This window comes from Sturnira hondurensis, unplaced genomic scaffold, assembly GCF_014824575.4.
Source record: "Sturnira hondurensis isolate 20B ecotype Veracruz unplaced genomic scaffold, ASM1482457v3 Scaffold0016433, whole genome shotgun sequence".
Taxonomy (NCBI): domain Eukaryota; kingdom Metazoa; phylum Chordata; class Mammalia; order Chiroptera; family Phyllostomidae; genus Sturnira; species Sturnira hondurensis.
In genome coordinates, this window is record NW_028089064.1 from 2,564,957 (window position 1) to 2,577,030 (window position 12,074).

General features: G+C 32.8%; 1 pseudogene; it reads right to left on the reverse strand.

Annotated features, from left to right (window-relative positions):
- Positions 1 to 3,416: 3,416 nt before the first annotated feature.
- On the reverse strand, positions 3,417 to 4,053 carry LOC119000900 (60S ribosomal protein L10a-like; annotated as a pseudogene).
- Between the last annotated feature and the right edge of the window lie 8,021 nt (positions 4,054 to 12,074).

Genomic DNA, 12,074 nt, shown 5'->3' on the forward strand with positions numbered 1-12,074 from the left:
CTTTCCCTTGAACTTCATGAATTACTTTGAATAGACTCCAGCAGAAGTAAAACACTATCTGTTCTCAGACAAGGCTTTTGGCTTAAATGTTAGTTTCCTCAGCCAAAAACCTTCTTTTTATGTTCTTGGATCTCAACTGCTATATTATAGGACAGTATAAGGTACACTCCCAAATGATTAATGGCCACATGGAAGAAGCTCCTATGAGATTAGAAACCATTTTGGATGGTCCAGTCTCAGCTAATTTCCCAGCTGAATAGTCATATGAGTGAACTCTGCCTGTGTTACCCACAGCAAATGGACCAACCAGCTGTGCTTTGGCCAAATTCTAAACCTACAGAATCATGTAAAACGGTAAATTGTTGTTGATTTTAGCATCAAAATATAAACACGTTTTAATGTATCAAGAAATAATAAAACATCATATTATCTCTTATATAAATGAACAAGCCAAAAGCAGTTTTAGGCAATATTGTTTTGACACTGAGCTTGAGTGTTGACTGAATATGTGGAAATCATATTCAAAATTTAAAATTTCAGTGTGTTTTATTGGTATTACACATATGTAGGAGCATATTATTATATTTAAGATATTTTTGCTTGAAGATTAAAAATTTGTGTCCTACTCTCTGTAACTTGTTTCCAAATGGTTCAGTCAAAAAAGAAATATATATATATAAAAGAATGCAGAATGCCAAAATATTAAACAATATTTCTAGGTAAAAGTTGAAAGGCTGTTTATTCTGTTATTCTTTTATCTATTCTGAATCTTTTTAAAAAGTAGAAAATATGAATGAACAAAAAATAAAATCTAACAATGTTAGAGAACATCTATTAGTGAATTCTTTTACATCTCATCTAAAATTTCACATGTTGTTCTCACCAAGTACTCTCTATTTTCCTTTTTGATTTGCTTTTTGTTATAAAACATTGTCATGTGTCAACCTAGCAGTTTTTATATATTGTTATTGTGGATGTTTTATTTACCATATACTTATACATTGTCTCACTCCTTACTCCTGCTAGATCATAAGCTCTAAGGGACCAGAATTTAGTAGCTGGTACATAGGAAGTACATAGTAAATATTTATGGAATTAATGCATTTTGACTTTAAGATTCTATTTAATAGTAACAATAATAATTTATTTTTAAATATTCTAGGATTATAGAATAAATAATGTTTATTTTTGAATGTCTATCATATCAGGATTTTCTAAGGTATTTTACATATAATTTTAACATCACTCAATAAGAAGCATCAATACCATTTTACAATGAAGAAAATTAGTTTCAGAGATTTTAAGAGGCCCAAAGTCATCTAGATAATAGAAAAACATCTGAGCACTAGTCTTCATTCCTCCAGTCATATTTTCTCAGTTCTTGTTTAGAGTTTGTTTTGTAAGAATGGAAACCTTCTGCCTTTGCTCTTGGATTTCAATTGCCATGTTAATAGAAAATCCAGTGTAAACTCTCAAATGTCTTCTCTGGACTACTGAGCTTTGAGTAAAATTCATCAAGATAAGCATTGGTGGATTTCTGCTTCTTTTGTTCTTGACAGACAGCCATGTCTTCCTGTTCACTACCAGCTGTAATCCTGAGACATGATGGTGAAATTCAGAGTGAATGGATTTGGTCATATTGGGTGCCTGGTCACCTAGGCAGCTTTTAACTCTGGCTAAGCTAATATTGTCCCTATTAATGACCTCTTCCTTGATCTCAATTACATGGTCTATATGCCCCAATATGATTCTCCTCATGGCAAATTCAAAGGCATAGTCAAATGTGAGAACCAGAAGCTTATCATCAACAGAAAGTCCATCTCTATCTTCCAGGAGTGAGAACCTTACCAACATAAAGTGAAACATTGTTCATTGTCAATATGTTGTAGAGTCTACTGGTGTCTCCACTACATTGAAAAAGGCTGGGGATCACTTAAAGGGTGGAGGCAGTGGGTCATCATCTCTGCCCCTTCTGCAGATACTCCCATGTTTTTGATGGGTGTGAGCCATGACAAGTATGACAACACCTTCAAGATTGTTAATAATGTGTCCCGTACCACCAACCACTTTGCCCCCCCCCCCCACCAAGGTCTTCCATGAAAACTTTGGCATCATGGAGGGACTCATGACCACAGTTCATGTCATCACTACCATCTAGAAGACTGTGGATGGCCCCCCTGGGAAACTGTGGCATAGTGGCAGAAAGAATGCCCAGAACATTATCCTTGCTTCTAATGACACTGTCAAGGCTGTGGGCAAGGTCATCCCAGAGCTGAATGGGAAGTTCACTGGGATAGCCCTCTATGTCTATACCCCCAAAGTGTCACCTATGTACATGACTTGCCACCTGGAGAAATATTCCAAATACAGAGAGTAGTGAAACAGGCATCAGAGAGTTCCCTCAAGGTCATGCTGGAGTATACTGAGGACTAGGTTGTCTCCTGAAAATTTAATAGTGACACCTACTTCTCCATCTTTGATGATCATATTGTCAAGCTCAGTTCCCACAATGACAATGAATTTGGCTTCAGAAACAGGGTGGTGGACATCGTTGTCTACATGGCCTCCAAGGAGTAAGAACCTGCTGGACCACCAGCTCCAGAAAGAGGAAGACAGGCCCTCAGCTCCTGGGAAGCCCTAACTCCACATCGATCCCCTAACAACCTATGAATCTCCTGATCTCCACAGTTTCTATCCCAAATCCTGTAAAGAAGTGGAAGTGCTTAGGGAGCCCTATCTTGTCCTGTACCACCAGTGAAGTTCACTGTACCTAGTGGGGGAAAAAAGATAGGTGAAGGAATCTATGAAGCTGATTATATAGAATTTACTGTGTAAAATTACCACATGGCATTAAGGATTTGATTATGTTATTTGTCATTCCACAATTCTGCTTTTCACCTCAAATTTATTAAAATATTATAATTCAATAAAAGAGCATTAAAACAAAATGATATTATATTTTCAAAAAAGAACTATGTACTACTAGTCTGATGTCCACTCAAGATAGATATGATACGTTACACATTCATTTGAGTCATTAACACTCACATGAACAAAGCAATTACAGATGAGCCAAGATGACAAGTTAAGAAACAAATAACAGAGTTAAATGAGAAGAAGTGGGCAATTTTGAATGCTTTTTAGCAAGAGAAGTTAGTCCTTGACAAAAGCAAAATACTACTAAAAACATCTTAATTATTGGAGGCAGAATAATTACCTGGACTAAATTTGGAAAAATTGGTTAAAAATAACCTGAGCAATTAAAAATTTTACCTTTAATTTATCAACAAATATTACTTTTCCAAAATATTCTTATAAAATATGTTGCAGTTTCTACAATATAATAATTGACATGCATAATAATAAATACTTTATTATTATATTTAATGGCAGCAGTATGTTTATTAAGCTGTGCCTCAATACAGACATTGCAGCTTGCCTGTGGTACTCTTCATGTACAAAGCTTGGAAGCTCTTTCTTTTGTTTTTGAACAATGACATCAGGGACCTGACAGCTAAGTGGATGTTGTACACAAGCTCATGATGTATCATCTTCATGTGACCTTCAGCCACTGCCAGACACAACACCTTCTTCATCTGGAACTTGATTGTGTGTTTCACTTCATTGACTTTTGCCACCACATTCTCATTTTGAGTAAAAAAGGAAGGGAACATGCCAGCTTTATTCAGGCCCAGTCCAGGATTTGTGCAGCCTGCTTGACCAGAGACTCTGAAGCCAAAAATTCATCATACTTCTTGGTCAGCTTCTTGACCAGTTTCTTATTCTTGCTGAGCTTCTTCGGTGCTTCAGTGTCCATATGGGGATATCTACTGGCCTCGTCATGGTGCTGCTGGCCCACTAGAGCACACTTGGGGCAGGGAGTGGACTTAAGCCTGACAGTGCCTGAGAAGTGTTCGTTCTTCTATAGGTCATAGTTCTTCAAGCTCATCTGCAACTTGGTCATTTTCAAAAACTTCTGCACTTGTGCTGGTTCCCAAGCAGGACATAGTGCACCACCTGTTAGAGGATGTCTCAGGGGACTTTGCTGCTCATGATTCTTCCTGCCGCAGAAAACAGAAAAGAGCTAAATATTTTTTACTTATGATTTTTTCTCATGCCAACATCCAAGAACACACTTGATTGTAAATGTAATGATCTACCTTCTAGTGAAGATAACGCAATGCTAGAAATTATTCATTTCTCCATATTACAGCAACAAATAATAACAACTAAATAGAGCCAAAATGAAAGTTTATAGCTACTGAAATAATTTTGGATGTCACCTTGCTAGATGTGCTATAATTTCTGGTCAATAAATATATATAGTGGTATATATAGTGGTTCAATATTTGATTATGAAGAGAAATATACAGTTAGTGTGTTAGGGGAGGAGTTAAAATTAGTATAGTAGTAGACATAAAGAATAAATGTAAAATGGTATCCTAGATAGGATACTAGAATTGAACATTGGCAACCAGTAACTAAGAAAATTTTAAAATATGTATTTTAATAATAATTTATCAATATAAATGTATGGACTCTGGCAAATATAGCATACTTATGCAAGATATTAATAATAGGGGAACTGTGTTTTAAGTGTATGGAAACTTTCTTTATTTTGTAACTTTAAAATGTTTTAGAACTACAAATATATTCTAAAAAGTTAATTGTTAAAAAGAAAACAAAAAGAATACAGTACTTCTTTGCCTCATTGGGTTTGTATGTGTTTAGTTGTTGCTACTCATGATGTGTTTTTACTTAACATGAATTATACTTGTATCCTAAAGAAGATGTAAAGCAAATTTCAAAGCATGAGTAATGGTTATTAAAAGATTTTGATGTTTAGGAAAGAGGCATAATTTCTATGTGCCTTGTAAGAAAGACGATAGCACTTTTTCTAAATATATTTATGAAAGCATTCTAGCATTAAGAGTTGTAAAGAAATATAAGAATCATATTTTAACACAGTATTAAAAATAGAGGCATTTTTTCAGCTCACAAATACTTGCTCTATATCTATAAAGGAGAAAGTGCTATGTAGTTATAGTCTGTGATTTAGATTTTAAAAAGTAATTATGAAATATTATTACTAAATTACAATTATGTTAATTTATAGACAAATTGTTCTTTAATTTTTTGTTGTTGAAAAAGAGAGGAGGTATGCAATATGACATTACATTTGATAAAAAAATAATTATAGCTCATATGCTTTGTAAATGCTTAAGAAAACTGCACTTTTACATTTAAGTCAAAGTATTTTGTCATTAAACTCATATGTTTGCAGTAATGTCAGCAATATGTATAACAGGATAATAATTGAGGCCAAAGATGTTGTTCACACTATTCTAACACATTCTATTTATGTGTCTTCAGATAATTTAAAATATCCAAAATATGGTTTCTTCATCTGCTAGTAGCAGTAATAATGTCTGCTTTCTCTACCTCGTAGAATGTTATGACGTTAAATAAGATCATGTATATGTGTGTGGATTATAAACTGAAAAGCATCAAAATGATTATTTTTCTGTTTTTGAACAGCTTTTCCCCTCCATAGTAAAAAGGGAAATTGAAATTGAGAAATGTAAACAATTACAATATCAAGTGGTTCTCACATTTATCATCTGGAATTTAAAATAGTTTCTGATGTAGTCTTGCTCCAACCGGTCACATTTTCCACAGTGTTTGATTTAATTGAAGGGCAGAACTTTTTGTTTCAGTGCATTTTGCTCTATCTTTCCATAACCAAGCAAAAACCACATCTGACTTATTGCAAATATCAACTTCTTGATATCTAAATATAAATAATTTATTTTAAAGAGCACACAATAAAATTTACTAGGCATTGCCATACAGTATCTGCAATATAATACACATAGTAAAGATAGATATAAGTAAATAGAAGGAAGAGAAAAAGGAAGGAAGAAGAAAGGAAGAAAGAAGCAAACATCTGTATATATTGTCTTATACATGTGCATTCTGTCTTTGTGAATTTCTTTATATATATAATTACATTCTAAGGACAAGTAAGCAAGTTACTAAATTTGTGAGTTTTATCTCTAATGGTATTATTGATGAAAATAAGCCTTTGGGGGAAAATATTTTGGCATTTTAGATTTTTTTCTGAGACAATGGGGATTAAAGAACATGCTTAAGAAGACAAAAGAACACAAAAGAAGGAGGCAAAAATGAATTAGTAATTATAGCTTAAATATTTACAAATGAAAGTCACTTTATAGTCTTATAAAAAACATTCACTATGAAGATGTTCCTTTGAGGGAAAAAATGTTGTTAAACATGAATCATTCTGTACCTTGTTCAGAATCCAATTATTTAAAATTAATTTAAGACCAATCTGTCATAAAATTTTCTTGTGGAGATTTTTGATAATTAATCAAATAATTTGTCATCCTTTATCTATTTTATAAAGTGTTAGGTCTATTGCTGATAATCATTGAGACAGCTTCTTCTAGTGTACAAATGATTCATTTGAAGTAGGTTAAGTGCTTTGGGGAAACTTTATTAACTTTTCCAGGAGCCAAGGGTATCATTTAACAAATGGCTACTGTCTCTTCCCATCAAAAATGGCCCATTACAACCAGGTTATGTATCATATGTCAGGTAAATATAGTTCTTATTTTGTTGATTGAGCTGGAAAGATTAAGAACCTTTCCAAAAGACATAAAACGAAGCAGTAAAGAATTGAGACCAAAAAAAAAAAAATGCCACCCTGAAGTGCGTAGTAAGTCATTAGCTCACACTCCCCCATATTAGCTGATTTCACTTCAGCATACTACCATATTTCACAGCCTTTTTCAACCCACAAGGAGAGTTAAAGCAGTAAGAAAAGTGCTCTTCATGGTCATCAGAGGAGCCAGTTATAACCTCTAGTAAATCTCTGTCTAAGTCAGTGAAGTGCAAGGCAAGCAAAAGAGTCAGTAGGTCACTGCTCCAGGCTGTAACTTTTCAGAATATTTGACAATTTACAAAGAATAGTCTGAAATAGGTGATCACGATCATTACATGTCTATTATAAAAGTACTAAATGGATGTGTACTGCATACATCTTATAAAATAGAAAGACATTTTAATGATACTAGATTAAGTGATACTAGTGGCCTTGTAAACTCATAAAAAGATATTACAGACAATGGTTTCTTTTAACCGAGCCTGTGCAATACACACATACATACATACATACATACACACCCAAGGTCTATCCAGAAAAATCCAGGCACTGTTAATATGATAAAAACAGTCTGCGCCACACTGATATAATCTGGCAGTGAAGGAGACTGGACTGGAATGCACATGTATAACAATTATGACTTCACTGTACTAGGCAGCAGTTGGTGGCAGGGGTGGCGGTAGATGCACTTGAGTGAGCGTGTGTACTGTGTGGCTGTCACATTTAAAATGACTGAGCAAGTAGAACAACAAACCTGCATCAAATTTTTTATTAAGTTTCAATACTTCTCTGTGGAAACTCTTCACACGATTCAGAAGGTCACAGCTATGGGGAACTAGTAACTGGCAGCTTCATTACAACAATGCACCTTCTCATGCATTGCCTCTTGTGCATAGTTTTTTTTTTTTGGTGAAACATCAAATCACCCAGGTGACTCAGCCCTCCTACAGCTCAGATTTGACACTTTGATCTGGCTTTTCTCAAAACTAGAATCATCCTTGAAAGGGACGAGATTTCAGACTTGATGAGATTAAGGAAAATATGAAGAGACAGCTGATGGTGATTGGGAGAACTATGTGAGGTCCCAAATGTGATTACTTTGAAGGGGATCGAGGTATCATTACCTATGTACAATGTTTCTTGTATCTTGTATCTTCTTCAATAAATATTTCTATTTGTCATATTAATATATTGCATGGCTGGATATCTTTTGACCAGAATGTATATACACATATATATACACATTTAAGAATATATGTGCGTATATATAATAATATATATGTGTATATATAGTTTAACTACTGTGTTATATTCATCTATATTGGACAAAAGCATATTTTTATTTTAAAACACACACACTCAGATAAGGTCAAGTTAAAGGAATTCTTCATCACCAAGCCCTTATTATATGAATTGTTAAAGGGACTTATCTAATAAAAAGAAAGTAAAAAACATGTACAGTAAAATGACAGCAAACACAATTATTAACAACCACACCTAAAACAAAAACAGAAACAAATTAAGCAAACAACCACGAAAGGAACAGAACCACAGAAATGGAGATAACACGGCGGGATAGCAAGAGGGGAGTGGGAGGAGGAGAAAGGGGGAAAAGGTACAGAGAATAAGTAGTGTGAATGGTAGGTAGAAAATAGACAGGGGGAGGGTAAGAAGAGTATTGGAAATGTGGAAGCCAAAGAGCTTATATGTATGACCCATGGACATGAACTAAGTGTGGCGGGAATGTGGGTGGGAGAGGGTGTGCAGAGTAGAAGGGTATAAAGGGGGGGAAATGGAACAACTGTAATAGCATAATCAATAAAATATATTTTAAAAAAGAAAAAATAAAACACACACTTCAAACACAGAAATTCTAGGATTACAAAATTTCTGGTACAAAACATTGAGCCCTCAATCACTTAAAATGTAATAATTATTATATTTATAATATAAATCATATAATACATTAGATAATTGAAACTAAATGGCAATTATTTTAAGTTATGTTTTCTATAGATGCCATCAGAAGTATTTAATTACATGTCCCTGATATAAACAGCTTTTTTTGGGGTGGGTAGATTTACTCCTCAAAACTCTCAAGGTCAATGAAAATAAGGAAAATCTGAGAAATTGTTACGGTGAAGAAGGGCCTAATAGAAAGTGACAAATAAGTGTGATGTGGTATCTTAGATGTGATTCCAGAACAGAAAAATGACCATAGATAAAAACTAAGGGAATTTGAATAAAGTATGAATTTTGTTAAAATAATATATCAGCATTTGTTTTTTTTATTATACCAAAATATCATACTGAAGTAAGATATAAATAATAGAAGAAACTGGATTCAGGTTATATAGATACTCTTTGCATGGTCTTCTTACTCTTTCTATAAATCTAGAACTTTTTTTAAAATTAAGTATTAAATAGAAAAACAATAATGTGTAAAAATTTTCTGCTTCATTTCTTTATAAATATAAGTTAATGAGACCAGAGATTTTTGATGTTATGCCTCCAGTAATTTTAGTGGCTCTTCTCTAAAAATAGTTACTATAAAAATTTCTAAGTGTGGGAATGGGTGTATAAAGAATTTGTTAAAAAAAGATCAAACTTTCACAGAATATACATATGCATATATATAGCATAAATCATGTGTAATAAATTGTATAGTATATATACATGTGTTTATGTATAAATATATGTTAATTATGAACTATAAAATAAGTTTAAAAGTGTTTACCAATAGAGAAAAAATAATATAGAGGATGGCAATTGAAATGTAAGCTAAACCTCTCAATTTATGACAAAATAATTGCTTAGGTAATTAAAATGACATAAGTAGAAAATACAAATCATAAGACTACCTTTAGAGTTTTGTAAAATTTATTGGGGTGACCTTGGTTTCTTTTTCTCCACAACCTTTCTAAGAGTTGATGTTTCTTGTCTTGCTGATAAGAGCCATTTTAACAGGAGTGAGGTGGTATCTCATTATGGTTTTGATGTGGATTTCCTTAACAGTTAATGTAGTTGATCATCTTTTCATATACCTGTTGACCATTTGTATGTCTTCTTAGAAGAAGTGTTCATTTGGGTTCTCTGACTAATTTTTTAATTGGATTGTATTTCTCTTGTTGAGTTGTATAAATTCTGTAAATAATTTGGATATTAAACACTTACTGAGGTATTGTTGGCAAATATCTTCTCCCATTCAATTGCTTACCTTTTATTTTGCTGATTATTTTGTTTGCTGGGAAAAAGTTTTTTTGTTTTTTTTTTAGTTTGCTGTAATCTGATTCATTAGTTTCTGTTTTTAATTCCCTCGCTTTTTTTTTCTCACCAGAGGATAGTTTTTCGATTTTTTATAGTTTTTACATCTTCACCCAAGCACATTTTCCCATTGTTTTTAGAGAGAGAGGAAGGGAGAGACAAAGACATGGATGTGAGAGAAAAACATCAATTGCTACTTTCCATTCTCACCTGGTTCCTGGACCAAGGATTGTACATGCCTGGACCAGGGATCAAACACACAGCCTAGTGTGTGTCCTGACCAGGAAAAAATCTGAAACTTTTTCAGTTACCAAATGATACTCTGGCCAGCCTAGCTACACTGCCAGGACTAATTCTCTTACCATAAAATCTTTTCTAAGACCAAGATCCATAAGTTTAGTACCTATGTTTTCTTTTATGTAATTTATTGTTTCAGGTCTTTGATCTATGTTGTTTGGGTTATGTTTTGAACATGAGGGCAAACAGAAGTCTAGTTTGTAATCTTTTGCAAGTGGCTTTCCATTTTTCCCAGCACCATTTATTGAAGAGGCTTTTCTTTCTCCACTGTATACTTTTGGTCTTATCACCCAAAATTATTTGTGTGTGTGTATACACACACACACACACACTCACACACACACACACACACACACACACACACACACACACACATATATATATATATATATATATATATATATATATAAAAGATTGATATTAAATCTTCTTTATATATTAGGTAGAATTCATTCATGAAGTCATGGTTCTGGACTCTTCTTTGTTGATTAATTTTTATTACTAATTCAATCTTACTAGTCATAGAGCAGTTCTGATTTTCCATTTCTTCATGATTTACTCTTACTCTGGAATCTAAGAATTTTTATATTTCTTTTATTCTGCAATCTAAGAGGTTATCTGATATCCTGGCATAAAATTACTCATCATAGTCTTATGGTCCTTTGCATTTCTGCAAATTAATTCACATGTGTAGATTTATATGACCACCATCACAATCAAGATGCAGAATACTTCCAACAGAGGGATTTCTGAAGCTACCATTTTAGAGCTACAGCTACTTCTTTTTCTGTTCCCTCCTCTAACACCTAGCCAATGCTAACCTGTTCTTCATATCTATATTTTTGTCATTTCAGGAATGTTATATAAAATATCACACAATGCACATAACCTTTTATATTGATATTTTTCACTTAGTATAATTCCCTTGATATATATTAAAATTATTGCATATGTCAGTTGTTCATTACATTTATTACTAATTAGTATTCCATGGTACGGATGCAACACTATGTGCTTTATTTTCAACCAGTGAAGAACATTTTTATTGTTTCCAGTTTGGGGCTATTATGAATAAAACTGCTATAACATTGATATACAGGTTTGTATGTGAATATAAACTTCCATTCCTTTGGGATAAATGTTCAAAAGTGCAATTACTAAATTATACAGTAGATATACATTTGGTTTTGTACCAAACTACCAAACTACTTTTTAGAGCAAGTGTATCCAGTTTATGTTACCAATAGCAAGGTATGTATGATCCAGTTTCTCTACATCTTCACTAACATTTAATGTTAACACTATTTTTAAATTTTATTTTAGCTATTTTGATAGGTACATAATAATATTTCATTGTGGACTTATTGCATTTCTCTGTCCCATTGATCTGTGTTCTACCCTTTCACAAATACAACACAGATTCCATTATTATAGGTATATAGTAACCTAAAGGTTGGGAAGAATAATTTCTCTCTCCCAATTGGTTTTTCTTTTACAAAATTGTTTTGGCAATGCTGCAATTTTTTGCTTATTATATAAATTTTATTATATACTTGTCTATATCTTTAAAAAGCCTTGCTAAATTTTGATAGGATTTACAATAAATCTAAATATTAAATTTTAGAGAATGAAGATTGTTTTACTCATTTGAGTTTTATAACCCATAAATTTTTATCTCATTGTGTTCATGTTTCCTTAATTTAAACTAATATTATACCTTTAACTGTAATTTTATGCAGTTCATTTCTGTTGTCCTGACTTTATAATCAGCTGAATTTTTTAAACTTTTACATACTGGATACCACATTAATATTTTGAAAGTACAACA